Source organism: Callithrix jacchus, chromosome X, assembly GCF_049354715.1.
Source record: "Callithrix jacchus isolate 240 chromosome X, calJac240_pri, whole genome shotgun sequence".
In the NCBI taxonomy this organism is placed as follows: domain Eukaryota; kingdom Metazoa; phylum Chordata; class Mammalia; order Primates; family Cebidae; genus Callithrix; species Callithrix jacchus.
Genome location: NC_133524.1, coordinates 38,212,380 through 38,231,574, shown reverse-complemented (window position 1 = coordinate 38,231,574; position 19,195 = coordinate 38,212,380). Strand labels below are relative to the sequence as shown.

General features: G+C 37.7%; 1 pseudogene; it reads right to left on the bottom strand.

The window, feature by feature from the left end:
* Positions 1–4,886: 4,886 nt before the first annotated feature.
* Positions 4,887–5,487, bottom strand: LOC100387354 (putative ferritin heavy polypeptide-like 19 pseudogene; annotated as a pseudogene).
* Positions 5,488–19,195: the final 13,708 nt, after the last annotated feature.

Here is a 19,195-nt window from a genome sequence, read left to right as displayed (position 1 = left end):
TGATCAAGTAGGATTCATCCCTGGGATGCAAGAATGTTTTGATACATGGAAATCAATAAATGTGATTTACTATGTTAACAAAATGAAGGTAAAAACCATGTGATCATCTCAGTAAATGCACAAAAGCAATTGACAATATTCAACACACTTTCATGATAAAACTCAACAGAATAGATGTAGAGGTAATGCACCTCAGCACAATAAAAGTCATATATGACAAACTCTTAGCTAACATCATACTTTATGGCAAAAATTTGATAGCTTTTCCTCTAATATCATAGACAAGGATATCCCCTCTCACCACTTTTTTTTCAACATGGTTCTGGAAATACTAGCCAGAGAACTTAGACAAGGGAAAGGAATAAAAGACATCCAAATAGGAAAGGAAGAAGTAAAATTTTTTCTTCTGACACATAATCTATATATAGAAAATCCTAAAGAATCATTACGAAAAAGAACTGTTAGAACTGATAAACAAATTCAGTAATGTTATAAAATACAAAATCAACGTACAAAAGTCATAGCATTTCTATACACAGATAATGCACTGTCTAAAAGGGAAATTAAGAAAACAGTACCATTTACAACAGCAACAATGACAACAAATATTCAGGTATAAATTTTACTAAGGAGGTGAAAGACTTGAATACTGAAAACTATAGAACGTTGATGAAATAAATTGAAGAAAATAAAAAGAAATAAAATGATATCCCATGTTCATAGATTAGAAGAATATTGTTAAGATATCCATGTTGGCTAGGAGTAGTGGTTCACACCTCTAATCTCAGTGCTTTGGGAGGCCAAGGTAGATAGATTGCTTGAGTCCAGGAGTTTGAGACCAGCCTGGGCAACATGGCAAAACCTGTCTCTACAAAAAATATGAAACACTAACAGGGCATGGTGGTGTCCAAGTGTAGTCCCAGCTACTTGGGAGGTTGTGTTAGAAGAATCATCTGAGCCCAAGAAGTCAAGGTTGCAGTGAGCCATGATCATGCCATTGCATTCCAGCCTGGGTGACAAAGTGAGGCTCTGTCTCAAACAACAACAACAACAACAACAACAAATGCTTATTGCAATCTCTATCATAAGAACAAGAATATCTTTCTCAGAAAAAAAATCCTAAATTTGTTATGAAACCATGAAAGACAGCAGGTAGCAAAAACAATTGAGCAAAAAGAAAGAGAATGAAGCTGGAAATACTGCAATACTTGATTTCAAAATATAAAGCAATTGTAATCAAAGCATTAAGGTAATATGATACTGGCATACAAACAGACTCACTGGCCAATGCAACAGGATAGATAGCCCAGAAATCCATGCATTTACAGTTCATTAATTTTTTTACAAAGGTACAGTCTATTCAATAAATGGGACAGAGAAAACTGGTTATCTATTGGCAGAATAATGAAATTTGACTCTTTTCTTACATCTTGCACATACCATGCACAAAATTCAACTCAAATGGATTAATTGTAAAATCACTTAAAGAAAACATAGGAGAAAAGTTCTATGACACTGGCCTAGCAAAGGACTTTTTAGACATGACCCTGAAAGCTCAAGCAACAAAAGCAAAAAGAAACTAAAAGGATTGCAAGAAATTAAAAAGCTTCTGTACAACAAAAGGAATAATTAACAAAGTGAAGACATAGCCAAAAGATTGAGAAACAAAAAGTATTTGCATGCCATACATTTGATAAAGGGTTAATACCCAAAATATATAAGAGACTCAAACACCTGAATCATAGAAAACCAATAACCCATAAAAAAATGGACAAAGCACCCGACCAGGCACTTCTCAAAAGAAGACATACAAATGGCCAACAGGTTCATTTAAAAAATGTTCAGCATCATTAATCATTAGGGAAATGCAAATTAAAACTAAAGTGAGCTATCAATTCACACCTATTAGAATGGCTTTTATCAAAAAGATGAAAGATAAGTTTTGGCAAGGATGTTTAGGGAGCAATTGTGCACTGTCGCTAAGAATGTAAATTAGTACAGCCATTATGAAAAACAGTATAGAGATTCAAAAAAAAAAGAAACCCCACAAAACTTAAAATAGAACAACAATCCTACTTCTGGAAATGTATCCAAAGTAATTGAAATCAATATGTGAAAAGGATATTTGCACTCCCGTGTTTATTGCAGCATTATTCATAATAGCTAAGATCCACAATCAACCTAAGTGTCTATTGCCAGATTAATGGATAAAGAAAATGTGATATATATACCAAATACAATATTATTCAGCATTAGTAAAAGAACAAAAATCTGTCATTTGGGGAAACATGAATGAATTTAGAAGACATCATGCTTAGTGGAATAAACCAGACATGGAAAAACAAATACTGCATGATCTCACTTTTATGTGGAATCTTAAAAATGTTGAATTTATAGAAGTATAGAATAGAATGATGCTTACCAGAGGCTGGGAGCGGGGGAGTGTGAGGAAGTGAGGAGTTGCTGCTTAACGTGTACAGTGTTTCAGCTAGACAGGAGTTATACATTTTGAGATATATTGCATAGCAGGGTGACTATATTCAATAATAATATAGTATATATTTCAAAACAACTAAGAGAAAATTTCAAATGTGTCACCAAAAAACATCAAACAAATTAGTTGGTGGATATGTTATCTATTTTATTTTTGTTATTCCACACTGTATACATATATCAAAATATCACATTGTACTTAATAAAGCTAGTACAATTATGAATTTTCAATTTAAAATAATATTAATTAAAAAAAGAAACAAGAGTATGTGACTCAGAAAAGTAAAGGATCAGTAACATTTCCTAGAAACTGAATGGAAAGAACCACAATCCTCATTTTCTAGGAAAGTTTTGAAAATAATTACCCATGTGTCTTTGAATATATGATACAAATCTGTACATTTTTAACTTTTTCTTTGTAATGCATACAAGGCCCAAAAGAAACAAAATGTGTATTTTTCCCAGACATGGACAGCCCTAGGATTTATATGGGTATAGATTCATTTGGTTATGAAAAGAATGAACTGAAAGAGTCAGTGTTGAAAAGGGAACAGAAGAAAAAAGAAATACATACAAATACATGTCTATCACTTCTTTGGAAACTCTTTTTAGTATGAAAATATTTTTTTTTTCTGCACACAGCCATGAAGATAAGGTAAAAGGCAAACACTTCTCTACATCTTGAAAGAAGAACTAAAGGCTTCACTGAGGTCAGGAATAGACTAATTTTGAGATAAACTTGGAGGAGACACTGGAGCCACAGTCTGGAACAAGGTATTAGTAAAACTGGAACCCGCAATTCTCTGGGTGTGCAAACACCTCAACCAACCTCAAAATGTTAGCTTTACTGGCTATGTTATGCTCCGCCACACTGTTTCTGGTGAGTTTATGCAGTCACATAATTTCAACACCATTTATAGGATGATCTCCCAATATGTCAGTTTCCAAAACTGGCATTCATTTTTCTAGGTACCTGCATGACATTTTGACTTAAATATCTAATAGTAATCTCTGATTTTACATTATATGCCTTCCCCAACCCAACCCTCCACCCCAGGTGTCCCCCCTGCAAGCTCCCTAGATTTTTTTTTTTGAGATGGAGTCTTTCTCTGTCACCCAGGCTGGAGTGCAGTGGCATGATCTTGGCTCACTGCAACCTCCACCTCATAGGTTCAAGCGATTCTTCTGCCTCAGCCTTCTGAGTAGCTGGGACTACAGGTGTGTGCCAACACGCCCAGCTAATTTTTTATATTTTTAGTAGAGATAGGGTTTCACCTTTTTAGCCAGGATGGTTTTGATTTCCTGACCTCATGATCTACCCGCGTTGGCCTACCCAAAGTGCTGAGATTACAGGTGTAAGCCACTGCGGCTGGCCCCAGATTTTAAAATATCACCTTTAACCCGGGTGCTTAAGGTCAAATCACAGAACATAGGTTATTTTCCTCATCTCTCATTCCTAATTTCCCATCCATGAGCAATTCTTGTTGACTTGTGCAAAATCCATCTGGAACTTGTCTATCTCCCTTCATTTCCTCAGCCACCATCACATTTCAAGCCATGCTAGCCTCTCTTTTGTACCAACTACAATGTCTCTGCCGGGTCTCCACCTTCAACCATTCCCCACACCCCTTCATTCTTCAAAATAGCCAGAGTTCTACTTTATATTCAATACTATAAACTTGACCCTCAACTTCGACCCTATATTTTTCAGCTTTTCTGTTGAGGTAATTTGTTTTTCTTTGGTACCGTGTAACTTTAATGAAAGAAATGATTCAATCAAAGAGAAAAAATAAAATAAGTAGAGGTTTTGTAAGGACGATATGCATTTCCAGCCCTGGTGACCACAGAAACACATCTCCTGGCAATGGGGGGTAGCCAGCTTAAGTCTCAGTTTCCATTATCACTATTACTCAGGGTAAGCTTGCCAAAGAGTTGCTCTACCATGTCATCTTCCAAATACCCAATCTTGCTACCAAGAATCAAGAAAGGTTAGCATTTGTATATTTAAAAAAGAAAACTTTTCATGTAAAAGTAAAGACCTCATTATTTTAATCCCTGCCCAATCCCATTCCCTTCACTTTTTTCCCCAGAGACAACCACTAGGATGAATTCTAGATCATATTTTACACATTACCATGCATATTCACCCACAGACACAAGGGCATAAGACCACCCACCCCACCTGCCCCACCCCATATATCCACATAGTTTAGAAAGAAAAGGTTAATGTGTTTTACAGGTACCCATAGAATATCTTCCACCTCCATCCTTGGAGACCCTGAGCTGCATGCAGATAGAGCAGCCCTGGGTGGAGAGAGAGGCTGGACAGCCTTTTTAAACTTGCATGGGGATTTGCCCTAGTTCATAAATGGTGAGAGTTTTGCAGGCATGCATCAACTGGACACCTTCATTGCTTTGAGAACCAGGTAACTTTATTGCCAACAGTGGTAAAACGGAAAGGAAAAAACTGAAGAGATCATTTTGGAAGGGCAATATGCACCCCACGCTGGGTGGCCTGACCTGGGGAAGGCACCTCATAACTATGGGGCCCATCTGGGCTCAGGTCTCTTTCTCGTTGTGGCTCAGGGTGAGCTTGTCAAACAGGTACTCTGCCAGGCCGTCTTCCGGGGCCCACCTCTTGTGCAGGTTGCTCAGGTAGCCACCCAGCTCTTCGATGGTCTTGACCTGCTGGTTCAGGAAGTGGCTCTCAAGTTGCACAGCAGGGCTCACTCTTCTCCATGGCCAGCTGGTGAAGCTCCAGGAGGCTGTAGGTGAATCTTTTCTCCAGGTGAAAGGCGCACTCCATGGCCTGGAGCCTGCTCTCCCAGCCTTGACACTGTGGCTTCCTAATGTTGTGAAGGCAGATGTGACCACTGGCTGGTTCTGCAGCCTCGTCAGCTCCTGGGCGTGCTCCATCTTCTCATCTGACTAATTCAGAAAGTAGCAGTCAAAATGCTCCAGGGCGATGTCGCCCTGGTCAAAGTAGAAGGCCATGGACAGGTACACCTAGGAGGCTTGGAGCTCCAGGTTGATGTGTATGTTGTCGGCGACCTCTCAGTGTGGTAGTTGTGGCACACCTGGAACAGCGGGATGGTGACCATAGCGGGCAGCGTGGACAGCGAGCACATGGGTGAAGGCAGTAGTGCAGGCCGTGGCAAGTGGCCGCGAGGAATGGCAGATGGTGAATCGTGGGTGTGACAGAACCGGAAATGGGCAGTGTAGACATATAAGGGGAGGGGTATGCTCCATGAGAGCTGGGGTTGCCCGGGGCTGGTTGGCTTGGATGAGGGATAGACTTCGGGGGTGAGATGTGGGGCTCTAGCGTCGGGTTCCATGAGTTCCACCTGAAACTCTGGTGACTGGACTCTAAGTTGACCTTTTTACCTATAAAGTATTTTAAAAGTTATTTATGAATACAAGTGCAACCACTTTGAGTAAATCACCTGGATGATTTCTTAAGGAAACTTATTACAATATTGTCAAAATGTGATTGTTTTATCAAATGTATGCTTTTTGTGATGTCATTAAACTTAATATCACAAAGCTTTATTTGAATGGCAGATAGCATCAGTGACTTCAGCACCAATAATAATGACCCTTCTGATAAGCTTCTTATGCACTTTTTAGACCTTATTAACTTTAGCAACCTTCATTTTTCTCTATTCATGGTCAAGCTCCCACTTCTCTGACAGCAGAGCACCACTCCCAAAATATCAGTGAACCTTTCCACCTTTCTATGTTTCTCACTCTTTAAACTTGTTCTTCACTCCTTTTTTTTGTCTCTAGTATCTTAATCTTTCAGCAGCATCCTAGAAATACTTTTTTTCAAGTCGTCCTGTCAGGATCCCAAAATGAATAATTCTAACATCTCTCTCCTGACATCCTAGATATTTGCTTACTCCCTTCAACTAGATTGCAAATTTCCTCTTCTTGGGTAAGTACAGACTTAAAAGCCTTGGGTGCATTCTTAGAGAAAGCACAACACCTTCAACTTCCTTTACTTCCATTGCCACTCACTAAGCCTTTTTTAATTTAATCATTCTTTTAGGTTCTATGAAATGAGTCATATTAGCATTGTGAATTTAGGCAGTTCTTGATCTATATTTTCAGCATACTGCTATTTCATTAAAGGTATGTAGATACAGAACAAATATAATAGCATTTTGTATTCCCTTCTTATGAGGTAAGAGAGACATTGGATTCTGTGTCAAATAGACCTCGTTTGGAAGCTTGGCTTCACCTCTTTCAAGTTGTGTGAACGTGCAGTAGTGATTTAGTCCTCAGAAGAATTGTACCAATAATGAGTTTTAAGTAATAAATTAGATGATGCATTAAACATGATCCTTATGATAGCACTTAGTTTAATTATTGCAATGTGTAATAGCTATTATAAAGTAGGCTGTCCCTGAGAAAGTTTCTAATGATATGTGAACACTCACTTTAGTCTTTTTTTTTAAATTTTTTATTTCATTTTAGGTTTTGGGGTACATGTGCAGAACATGCAAGACAGTTGTATAGGTACACACATGGCAGTGTGTTTTGCTTCCTTTCTCCCCTTCATCTACATTTGGCATTTCTCCCCAGGTTATCCCTTCCCACCTCCCCCTCCCACTGGCCCTCCCCTTTCCCCCCCAATAGACCCCAGTGTTTAGTACTCCCCTCCCTGTGTCCATGTGTTCTCATTTTTCATCATCCGCCTATGAGTGAGAATATGCGGTGTTTCATTCTCTGTTCTTGTGTCAGTTTGCTGAGAATGATGTTCTCCAGATTCATCCATGTCCCTACAAACCACACAAACTCATCATTTCTGATTGCTGCATAATATACCATGGTGTATATGTGCCACATTTTCCCAATCCAGTCTATCATCAATGGGCATTTGGGTTGATTCCAGGTCTTTCCTATTGTAAACAGTGCTGCAATGAACATTCGTGTGCATGTGTCCTTATAGTAGAACGATTTATAGTCCTTTGGATATATACCCAGTAATGGGATTGCTGGGTCAAATGGAATTTCTATTTCTAAGGCCTTGAGGAATCACCACACTGTCTTCCACAATGGTTGAACTAATTTACACTCGCACCAACAGTGTAAAAGTGTTCTTTTTTCTCCACATCCTCTCCAGCATCTGTTGTCTCCAGATTTTTTTAATGATCGCCATTCTAACTGGCATGAGATAGTATCTCAATGTGATTTTGATTTGCATCTCTCTGATGACCAGTGACGATGAGCATTTTTTCATATGCTTGTTGGCCTCATATATGTCTTCTTTCGTAAAGTGTCTGTTCATATCCTTTGCCCACTTTTGAATGGGCTTGTTTGTTTTTTTCCTGTAAATCTGTTTGAGTTCTTTGTAAATTCTGGATATCAGCCCTTTGTCAGATGGGTAAACTGCAAAAATTTTTTCCCATTCTGTTGGTTGCCGATCCACTCTAGTGACTGTTTCTTTTGCCGTGCAGAAGCTGTGGAGTTTGATTAGGTCCCATTTGTCTATTTTGGCTTTTGTTGCCAATGCTTTTGGTGTTTTGTTCATGAAGTCCTTGCTTACTCCTATGTCCTGGATGGTTTTGCCTAGATTTTTCTCTAGGGTTTTTATGGTGCCAGGTCTTATGTTTAAGTCTTTAATCCATCTGGAGTTAATTTTAGTGTAAGGTGTCAGGAAGGGGTCCAGTTTCTGCTTTCTGCACATGGCAAGCCAGTTTTCCCAACACCATTTGTTAAACAGGGAATCCTTTCCCCATTGCTTTTGTCAGGTTTATCAAAGATTGTATGGTTGTAGATATGTTGTGTTGCCTTCGATGCCTCTGTTCTGTTCCATTGGTCTATATCTCTGTTTTGGTACCAGTACCATGCTGGTTTGATTACTGTAGACTTGTAGTATAGTTTGAAATCCGGTAGTGTGATGCCCCCCGCTGTGTTCTTTTTGCTTAGAATTGACTTGGCTATGCGGGCTCTCTTTTGGTTCCATATGAAGTTCATGGTGGTTTTTTCCAGTTCTGTGAAGAAAGTCAATGGTAGCTTGATGGGGATAGCATTGATTCTGTAAATTACTTTGGGCAGTATAGCCATTTTCACGATATTAATTCTTCCTAACTATGAACATGGAGTGTTTCTCCATCTGTTTGTGTCCTCTCTGATTTCATTGAGCAGTGGTTTGTAGTTTTCCTTGAAGAGGTCCCTTATGTTCCTTGTGAGTTGTATTCCAAGGTATTTTATTCTCTTTGTAGCAATTGTGAATGGCAGTTCGTTCTTGATTTGGCTTTCTTTAAGTCTGTTATTGGTGTAGAAGAATGCTTGTGATTTTTGCACATTGATTTTATATCCTGAGACTTTGCTGAAGTTGCTTATCAGTTTCAGGAGTTTTTGGGCTGAGGCGATGGGGTCTTCTAGGTATACTATCATGTCGTCTGCAAATAGAGACAATTTGGCTTCCACCTTTCCTATTTTAATACCCTTTATTTCTTTTTCTTGCCTGATTGCTGTGGCTAGAACTTCCAGTACTATATTGAATAGGAGTGGTGAAAGAGGGCATCCTTGTCTAGTGCCAGATTTCAAAGGGAATGCTTCCAGTTTTTGCCCATTAAGTATGATATTGGCTGTTGGTTTGTCATAAATAGCTTTTATTACTTTGAGATACGTTCCATCGATACCGAGTTTATTGAGGGTTTTTAGCATAAAGGGCTGTTGAATTTTGTCAAATGCCTTCTCTGCATCAATTGAGATAATCATGTGGTTTTTGTTTTTGGTTCTGTTTATGTGGTGAATTACGCTGATAGACTTGCATATGTTGAACCAGCCTTGCATCCCCGGGATGAATCCTACTTGATCATGATGAATAAGTTTTTTGATTTGCTATTGCAATCGGCTTGCCAATATTTTATTGAAGATTTTTGCATCTATGTTCATCATGGATATTGGCCTGAAGTTTTCTTTTCTTGTTGGGTCTCTGCCGGGTTTTGGTATCAGGATGATGTTGGTCTCATAAAATGATTTGGGAAGGATTCCCTCTCTTTGGATTATTTGGAATCGTTTCAGAAGGAATGGTACCAGCTCCTCTTTGTGTGTCTGGTAGAATTCGGCTGTGAACCCGTCTGGACCTGGGCTTTTTTTGAGTGGTAGGCTCTTAATTGCTGCCTCGACTTCTGCCCTTGTTATTGGTCTATTCATAGTTTCAGCTTCCTCCTGGTTTAGGCTTGGGAGGACACAGGAGTCCAGGAATTTATCCATTTCTTCCAGGTTTACTAGTTTATGTGTATAGAGTTGTTTGTAATATTCTCTGATGATGGTTTGAATTTCTGTGGAATCTGTGGTGATTTCCCCTTTATCATTTTTTATTGCATCTATTTGGTTGTTCCCTCTTTTCCTTTTAATCAATCTGGCTAGTGGTCTATTTTGTTGATCTTTTCAAAAAACCAGCTCTTGGATTTATTGATTTTTTTGAAGGGTTTTTCGTGTCTCAATCTCCTTCAGTTCAGCTCTGATCTTAGTTATTTCTTGTCTTCTGCTGGGTTTTGAGTTTTTTTGATCTTGCTCCTCTAGCTCTTTCAATTTTGACCATAGGGTGTCAATTTTGGATCTCTCCTTTCTCCTCATATGGGCACTTACTGCTATATACTTTCCTCTAGAGACTGCTTTAAATGTGTCCCAGAGATTCTGGCATGTTGTGTCTTCGTTCTCATTGGTTTTGAAAAACTTCTTTATTTCTGCCTTCATTTCATTGTTTATCCAGTCAACATTCAAGAGCTAGTCGTTCAGTTTCCAGGAAGCTGTGCGGTTCTGGGTTGGGTTCTGAATTATGAGTTCTTTTTTTTTTTTTAATTTTTTATTGGATTATAGGTTTTGGGGTACATGAGCAGAGCATGCAAGACAGTTGCGTAGGTACACACATGGCAGTGTGCTTTGCTTTTCTTCTCCCCTTCACCCACATTTGGCATTTCTCCCCAGGCTATCCCTCCCCACCTCCCCCTCCCACTGGCCCTCCCCTTTTCCCCCCAATAGACCCCAGTGTTTAGTACTCCCCTTTCTGGGTCCATGTGTTCTCATTTTTCATCACCCACCTATGAGTGAGTTCTAACTTGATTGCACCATGGTCTGAGAGGCTGTTTTTTATGATTTCAGTTGTTTTGCATTTGCTGAGTAGTGCTTCACTTCCAATTTTGTGGTCAATTTTAGAGTAGGTGTGATGTGGTGCTGAGAAGAATGTATATTCTGTGGATTTGGGGTGGAGAGTTCTGTCAATGTCTATCAGATTTGCTTGCTCCAGGTCTGAGTTCAAGCCCTGGATATCCTTGTTGATTTTTGTCTGGTAGATCTGTCTAGTATTGACAGTGGAGTGTTAAAGTCTCCCACTATTATTGTGTGGGAGTCTAGGTGTCTTTGTAGGTCATTAAGAACTTGCCTTATGTATCTGGGTGCTCCTGTATTGGGTCCATATATGTTTAGGGTCGTTAGCTCTTCTTGTTGTATCGATCCTTTTACCATTATGTAATGGCCTTCTTTGTCTCTTTTGATCTTTGTTGCTTTAAAGTCTATTTTATCAGAGATGAGAATTGCAACTCCACCTTTTTTTTGCTCTCCATTTGCTTGGTAAATCTTCCTCCATCCCTTTATTTTGAGCCTTTGTGTATCCTTGCATGTGAGATGGGTTTCCTGGATACAGCACACTGATGGGTTTTGGATTTTTATCCAATTTTCCAGTCTGTGTCTTTTGATTGGTGCATTTAGTCCATTTACATTTAGGGTTAATATTGTTATGTGTGAATTTGATACTGCCATTTTGATGCTAGCTGGCTGTTTTGCCTGTTAGTTGTTGTAGATTCTTCATTGTCTTGATGCTCTTTAGCATTTAGTGTGATTTTGGAATGGCTAGTACTGGTTGTTCCTTTCTATGTGTAGTGCCTCTTTCAGGAGCTCTTGTAAAGCAGGCCTGGTGGTGACAAAATCTCTGAGTACTTGCTTGTTCACAAAGGATTTTATTTTTCCTTCACTTATTAAGCTTGGTTTGGCTGGATATGAAATTCTGGGTTGAAAATTCTTTTCTTTAAGGATGTTGAATATTGGCCCCCCCTCTCTTCTGGCTTGTAGTGTTTCTGCTGAGAGATCTGCTATGAGTCTGATGGGCTGCCCTTTGTTGGTGACCCGACCTTTCTCTCTGGCTGCCCTTAGTATTTTCTCCTTTATTTCAACCTTGTTGAATCTGACGATTATGTGCCTTGGGGTTGCTTTTCTTGCAGAATATCTTTGTGGTGTTCTCTGTATTTCCTGCATTTGAGTGTTGGCCTGCCTTGCTAGGTGGGGGAAATTTTCCTGGATAATGTCCTGAAGAGTATTTTCCAGCTTGGATTCATTCTCTTCGTCCCCTTCTGGTACACCTATCAAATGTAGGTTAGGTTTTTTCACAGTCCCACATTTCTTGGAGACTTAGTTCATTCCTTTTTGCGCTTTTTTCTCTGATCTTGGTTTCTTGTTTTATTTCATTGAGTTGATCTTCGACTTCTGATATTCTTTCTTCTGCTTGGTCAATTCGGATGTTGAAACTTGTGCATGCTTCGCGAAGTTCTCGTATTGTGTTTTTCAGCTCCTTTAATTCATTCATATTCATCTCTAAGTTATCCATAGTTTTTTTTTTAAGTTATAAAGAAAAGGAATTTATTAAAAAGAAAAAAGAAAAGGAATTTATTGTGAGCCCCTCCTAAAGGGCCATCTTGGATCTACCTCCTCACTTTAGTTTTTTAACTTTAGACCTTTATAATTCCAAAAGGCAAATTTAATACGTTTTTTTTCTTTCCTCTTATTCTGTCCTTTTTCATTTTCAGCTAATCACTAAAATCTCCTTTTTTTATTTCTGGTGGAAATGTTTGAAAATGCAATCCTAAAATATGCTTTTGGAATCAACAAATCTCAAAAATTAGCCTGACAAAGTGACTAAACTTCAAAAAGTAGCTTATAAAAAGGATAATTTTATATAGACATTTCTTATATTGTTGTCCTTAGTTGTTATTTAATTTTGAGTGTGTCTGTCTTGTTTCTCTACCAAAATTGTAAATTTCTTAAGGTCAGTATCCTTAGATTATGTCTGTTTCTATTGCAGATCTTTCTCTTCTATAGGCTTAATAATGATGATGTCAGAAGTATATCTTATTTTAAATTGTTTTATTTTAATATAGTAGTACAGTAGTAGATACTATTTTAAATTATTTAGAGTAGTATATCTAACATTAGTCTGTTGAATATAGATCCACTGAATGCTTGTACTGGTATTCCATACTTTATTTTGAAAAATTTGATAGTTCACAAAGCTGAATTTGTTTTTATTTGAGGAAAGGAAGGAACGAATCAAATATGCAATGTATAGTGTATTTGAGTGATCTTTCTTTAGGAGTTTGTTACTTTCCTGTGAACACCAGAAGGAAAGTCTGATTGGTAAGGTAAAATTAAAATCACATGTAACTGCCAACAGCTCACATGACAAAGAACTGGAGAATAAGGATGCATAATGCTTCTTTTAAACAAATATTTAATTCATCTGCAAGCTAGAGTCTACAAGGGCCCAAACCTAAACTATGAATTTAAAAGCTGATAAATCATTCTAAATTTTTCTCCTCTGGTGTTTACATAGTTGGGCTGATACCTTCCTACCCGTTCCCTACCCTGCTACATATATACAACAATATTCATTCTTACCTTCATGTATTAAATTTGTTAATCATATGATAATTAGGTTGATATCTCCCAGCATTTATTGAATAATAAAACCTATCACTTCCAGCTTTGCTGTGGGTATTGTTTTGTCATAAGGAATTCTTAAACGTCCTCACATATACATGGGTACTGGCTCCTGAAAACTAATAGAAATACAGCTATCTTCATTGTATTAAATAATTGAACCCTTTATTTTCTCTGGCTAATTGTCTATTTTAGGGTTGAAAGAAATCAGGTTTCACTGTGCCTCTCTGATGTTGTAGAATAGACATGTACTTCGTATACAGTTAGATCACAATTGCTTTTAAGGGGTGATTTTAAGTCCTATATATTTATGCCATACAACCATTTGTGACATTGTAGTTCAATTAATTGTAATAGTATTATAGAGTATACTGTCAGCTTTAGGGGCATGGCTGGCCAAACATGGAGGATTATGTGGATATACACAACCAAAGGAAATATCAGTAGAGAAAATTTGCTACAGCCTATTCTAACATACTTTCAAAGCCCAAACACATAGTCATTTAAAGCAATTTTAATATGAACATGATGAATCTAGTTAGCAACGTCTAATAATTAAAGTGTTGTTTTCACTAGGATTGTTATGAATACAAAATGCTATCCCCCAAATAGTTAGAAAGGCTGACATATGATACTTTATTTCTTTAGTGGACTATAATGTTAATCAAAAAGTTAAGTGCTGTGTTTCTGGGCCAAAAGAAAAAAAAATCAACAAAGTAAATTATTGAGAACCTCACAGATTTCACTTTTTGTTAAATTTAAAACTACAGAAATGGCTACTTCATTATCCTTATCTCATGTGTTGTCAACTTCTTCATGATACAAATACCTGTTGAATGAATGATGTGGTAAATGTTTTTCTTACTTAAAGGCATAGTTTTTATTATACACAATGAAGATTTTTTAGTTACTCTAATGATAAAATAAAAAGAGGGAGAATGAAAGATATTAGAATGAAAGGATACTTAAGCTCTGTTTAGATGATCAGAGATTAGGAATGCATAGCAGGGATATCACTGCCCATGGAATCCAGTTCCATTTGATTACTGGGTTTTACATTCTTCCAGAGTTGAATTTATTTCCACTTATGCTACACCACTGACAAAGTTGTGGGTGTTATGCCAGGCCAATATGGAAAATCAAACTACAACTACTTCAAGAAATATGAAGGCATATCACTGTGTGTTTTTTCCATCATGGCTTCTTTCCTTTCTGCCTTTGTTACACCATTCTTTATTCCTTCTCTTCCTCCTTCACTTTCATATATCTACAGGCATACCCTGTTTTATTTTGCTTCACTTTATTATGCTTTGCAGATATTGTGTTTTACACAAATTGACAATTTGTGGCAAACCTGCATTAAGGAAGTCTCTTGGCACCATTTTTCCAACAGCATGTGCTCACTTCCTGTCTGTCATATTTTGGCATTTTGCACAATATTTGAAAACTTTTTAAATATATAATAATATCATCTGCAAATAGAGACAATTTGACTTCCTCTTTTCCTAATTGAATAGGCTTTATTTCTTTTTCTTGCCTAATTGCTCTGGCTAGAACTTCCAATACTATTTTGAATAGGAGTAGTGACAGAGGGCATCCTTGTCTAGTGTCAGATTTCAAAGGGAATGTTTCCAGTTTTTGCCCATTCAGTATTATATTGGCTGTAGGTTTGCCATAAATAGCTTTTATTATTTTGAAACTGACACAAAAACAGAAAATCAAACACTGCATGTTCTCACTCATAGGTGGGTGTTGAATAATGAGAACACATGGACACAGGGAGGGGAGCATCACACACTGGGGTCTGTTGGGGGGGCCAAGAGAGGGAAACTTGGTGGGTGGGGAAGTTGGGGAAGGATAACATGGGAAGAAATGCCAGATGTAGGTGATGGGGCGGGGGATGGAGGCAACAAACCACATTGCCATGTGTGTACCTGTACAACAATCCTGCATGATCAGCCCATGTACCCCAGAACCTAAAGTACAATTAAAAATTTTAACAAAAAACACAAAACTTTTTATTATTATTATATTTGTTATGGTGATCTGTAATCAGTGATCTTTCATGTTACTATTGTGATTGCCTTGTGGCACTAGGAATCATATCCACATAAGATGCAAACTTGATGATTAAATGTTATGTCTGTTCTGACTGTTCTGCTAATTAACCATTCCCCCATCTCTCTCCCTCTCTTTGGGCCTCCCTATTTTCTGAGACATATATTGAAATTAGGCCAGTTAATAACCCCATAATGGCCTCTAAATATTCAAGTGAAAAGAAGAGTCACATGTCTCTCACTTTAAATCAAAAGCTAGACATGGTTTAGTGAGGAAGGCAAGTCAAAAGCTGGGATAGTCCAAAATCTAGGTCTCTTCTGCCAAACAGCTAGCCAAGTTGTGAATTCAAAGGAAAAGTTCTTGAAGGAAATTAAAAGTGCTACTCTACTGAACAAACCAATGATAAGAAAGTGAAACAGTCTTATTGCTGTTATGCAGAAAATTTGAGTGGCCTTAATAGAATATCAAAAACAGCCACAATGTGCTCTTAAGCCAAAGCCTAACTCAGAGCAAGGTTCTAAGTCTCATCAATTTTTTGAAGACAGAGAGGTGAGAAAGCTGCAAAAGAAAAGTTGAAACTAGCAGAGGTTGGTTTATGAGGTTTAAGGAAGAAGCCGTTTTTATAGGTGCAAGATGAGGCAGCAAGTGCTGATGGAGAAGCTGGAGCAAATTATCCAGAGGATTTAACTAATATAATTGATGAAGATGGTTATAGTAAACAACAGACTTACAATACAGATAAAACAGCTTTGTACTGGAAGAAGATGTCATCTATGACATAGTTAGAAGAAGTTAATCCTTGGCTTCAAAGCTTCAATGGACAGACTACCTCTCTTGTGAGGAGCTAATGTAGCTGATGACTTTAAGTGGAAGCCAATGCTCACTTACCATCCCCAAAATTCTAGGTCCCTTAGTAATTATGCTAAATATAATCTGGCAGTAATCTATAAATAGAATAACAAAGCCTGGGTAGTAGCACCTCTGTTCACTGACTATTTTCAGCCCACTGTTGAGATCTAGTACTCAGAAAAAAAGATTTCTTTCAGAATATTACTGCTCATTGACAGTACAACAGGTCACCCAGAGCTCTCTGATGGAGATGTATAAGTAGATGAATGTTGTTTTTATGCCTATTAACACAAAATCCATTCTTCACCCCATGAATCATGAATTTTGACTTATTATTTGTCTCATTATTTAAGAAATACATTTTATAAGGCTATAGCTGCAATGGAAAGTGATCCCGCTGATAGATCTGGGCAAAGAAGATTAAAAACCTTCTGGAAAGAATTTACCACTATAGCTGCCATTAAAAACATTCATAATTCATGGGAGAAGGTCAAAATATCATTAATAGGAATATGAGAGAAGGTGATCCCAAACTTAATGAATGACTTTGAGGGGTTCAAGACTTCCTTCAGTGGAGAAAGTTATGGCAGATGTGGTAGAAATGGCAAGAGAACCAGAAGTGGAGCCTGAAGATGTGAAGATGTTACTGAATTACTGGAATCTCATGATAAAACTTGAATGGATAAGGAGTTGCTTCTTATGGATGAGCAAAGAAATTCATTTCTTGAGATTGAATTTACCCCTGTTGAAGCTGTGAAAACATCATTGAAATGACAAAAAATAAAAAGATTTAGAATATTACAGAAATGTAGTTAACTAAACAGTCACAGGATTTGAAAAGATTAACTCAAATTTTGAAAGAAGTTATATTCTGAGTGAAATGCTATCAAATATCATCACATGCTACAGAGAAATCTTTTGTTCAAGACCAACTTGGACAACATGGTGAAATCCTGTCTGTATAAAAAGTAGCCAGGCATGGTGGTACATGCCTGTAGTCCCAGCTACTTGGGAGGATGAGGTAGGAGGATTGCTTGAACCTGGGAGGTCAAAGCTGTAGTGGGCTGAGATCACACCACTGCATTCCAGCCTAGGTGACAGAGTGAGACCCTGTCAAAAGGAAAAAAAAAAGAAAAGAAGAGGCGAAATAAAACATCTCATAGAGATAAATGTAATATAAAAAAATAAAACAAGGTATATTAGGGTTCTCCAAAGAAGCAGAAGCAATAGAAGATAGATAGGGAGGGAGGGAGGGAGATTAGATAGATAGATAGATAGATAGATAGACAGATAGATAAATAGATAGATTTATTATATGAATTGGTTCATCATGTCATTCTGGAGGCCAGGAACTGCCATCTGCAAGCTGGAAGGCCCTTGGTGGGGTGAGAAATGAAACAGTATCACGTGGCCAGAGTGAAGTCCTAACAATAGGGAAGATCATAGAGGTAAGAAAAGACATATTGAAAGAATCTGGAATGCAGGAGCATGTAAATGTGGTGGTGTGGTAGTGTGTGTGTGTGTGTGTGTGTGTGTGTGTGTAGATAAGTTTGGTAAATTTAGATGAGGCTGAAGGATTAACAGGAGTGTAAATTTAACCAGATCTTCATGTTAGAAAATATACTCAAGGAGAAGACTATTTTGGAAACCATTGCAGAATACAACAAGATACAGTGATGACAAGAACTTAAAGTTATGGTGGTGGGTTTTGAGGGAAATTCTGGTACTTGGCTTACAAAATTACATAGTAAAGACCTAGTTATTCAGGCATATGATGCTTACAGACAAGCTTCACAACAAACAAAATATTTTCACATATACAGATATACATTCCCCCTTGCTAGGATGAAATGTATAAATATACTTCCATTTTCAAATGGATTCCATTACTGGAAACAGAAATACAGTTCAAATCTGTGTTAAAAACTTCTCAAGCAAAAAAATTTACCTTCCTCAGACAGTTTTACCTGATATTTTGAAAATATAAAGAAATTGCTTGATATCTTGAATGTACGAGTGAATTTTACATTTCTACTCATGAAATGGAAAGATTACACTTGAATAGATATATGAAGATATTGAGGTTGCTATGTAACTTTGCTCATACAGGCCTATTTTGCACACTAGCTTTGTCAGGGACTTGAAGTTCCCTGATATTCTGTACCTGTGTTATAGGATATGAACATAGTCATTTGTGGTAAATTTTTATGAATGTGGTGAAAATCTTTATATGTACTCAATCTGGAACTATAAAACTGCAAAACCAAAGCTTAACCTATAATATTGTTAAGTAGTTCTTAGTCTCCTATTATTTTTATTCATCATTGTTATTATGCTTTATTTTTGAGAAAGTCTTGCTCTATCACACAGGCTGGAGTATAGTGGTTCATTATTGGCTCACTGCAACCTCCACCTCCTGGGTTCAAGTGATTCTCATGCCTCAGCCTCCTGAGTAGCTGGAATTATAGGCGACCACCAGCCTTGGCCTCCCAAAATGCTGAGATTACAGGTGTGAGCCACTGTACCCTGCCTCAGTCTGGTTTTAGAATCTGATGCAAACCTAAAAGGGATATAACCGTTTCACTATTAAATGGGGCCAATATTGAGGAGTTGACGTCAGCAACATGGTAGACTAGGAGGTCTGAATGTTGACCTCCCCAGAAAAATAATGACTAAACAACTACTTATGGGCAAAAAACAGCTCTAGGAGAGTTATAGAAAACAATGAAAAAGCTGCAGCAACCAAATGGAGCACAAAATCTTAAGATGACACCATAAAAAAGAATGGAAAAGTTTCTGGAAACTTGCACACTCCCAAAACTAAGCCAGGAAGAAGTTGAAACCCTGAATAGACCAATAACAAGGTCTGAAGTTGAGGCAGCAATCAATAGCCTACCAACCAAAAAAAGTCCAGGTCCAGACGGGTTCACAGCCAAATTCTACCAGATGTACAAAGAGGAGCTGGTACCATTCTTGTTGAAACTATTCCAAACAATACAAAAAGAGGGAATCTTCCCTAACTCTGTGAGACCAACATCATCCAGTTACCAAAACCTAGCAGAGACACAAC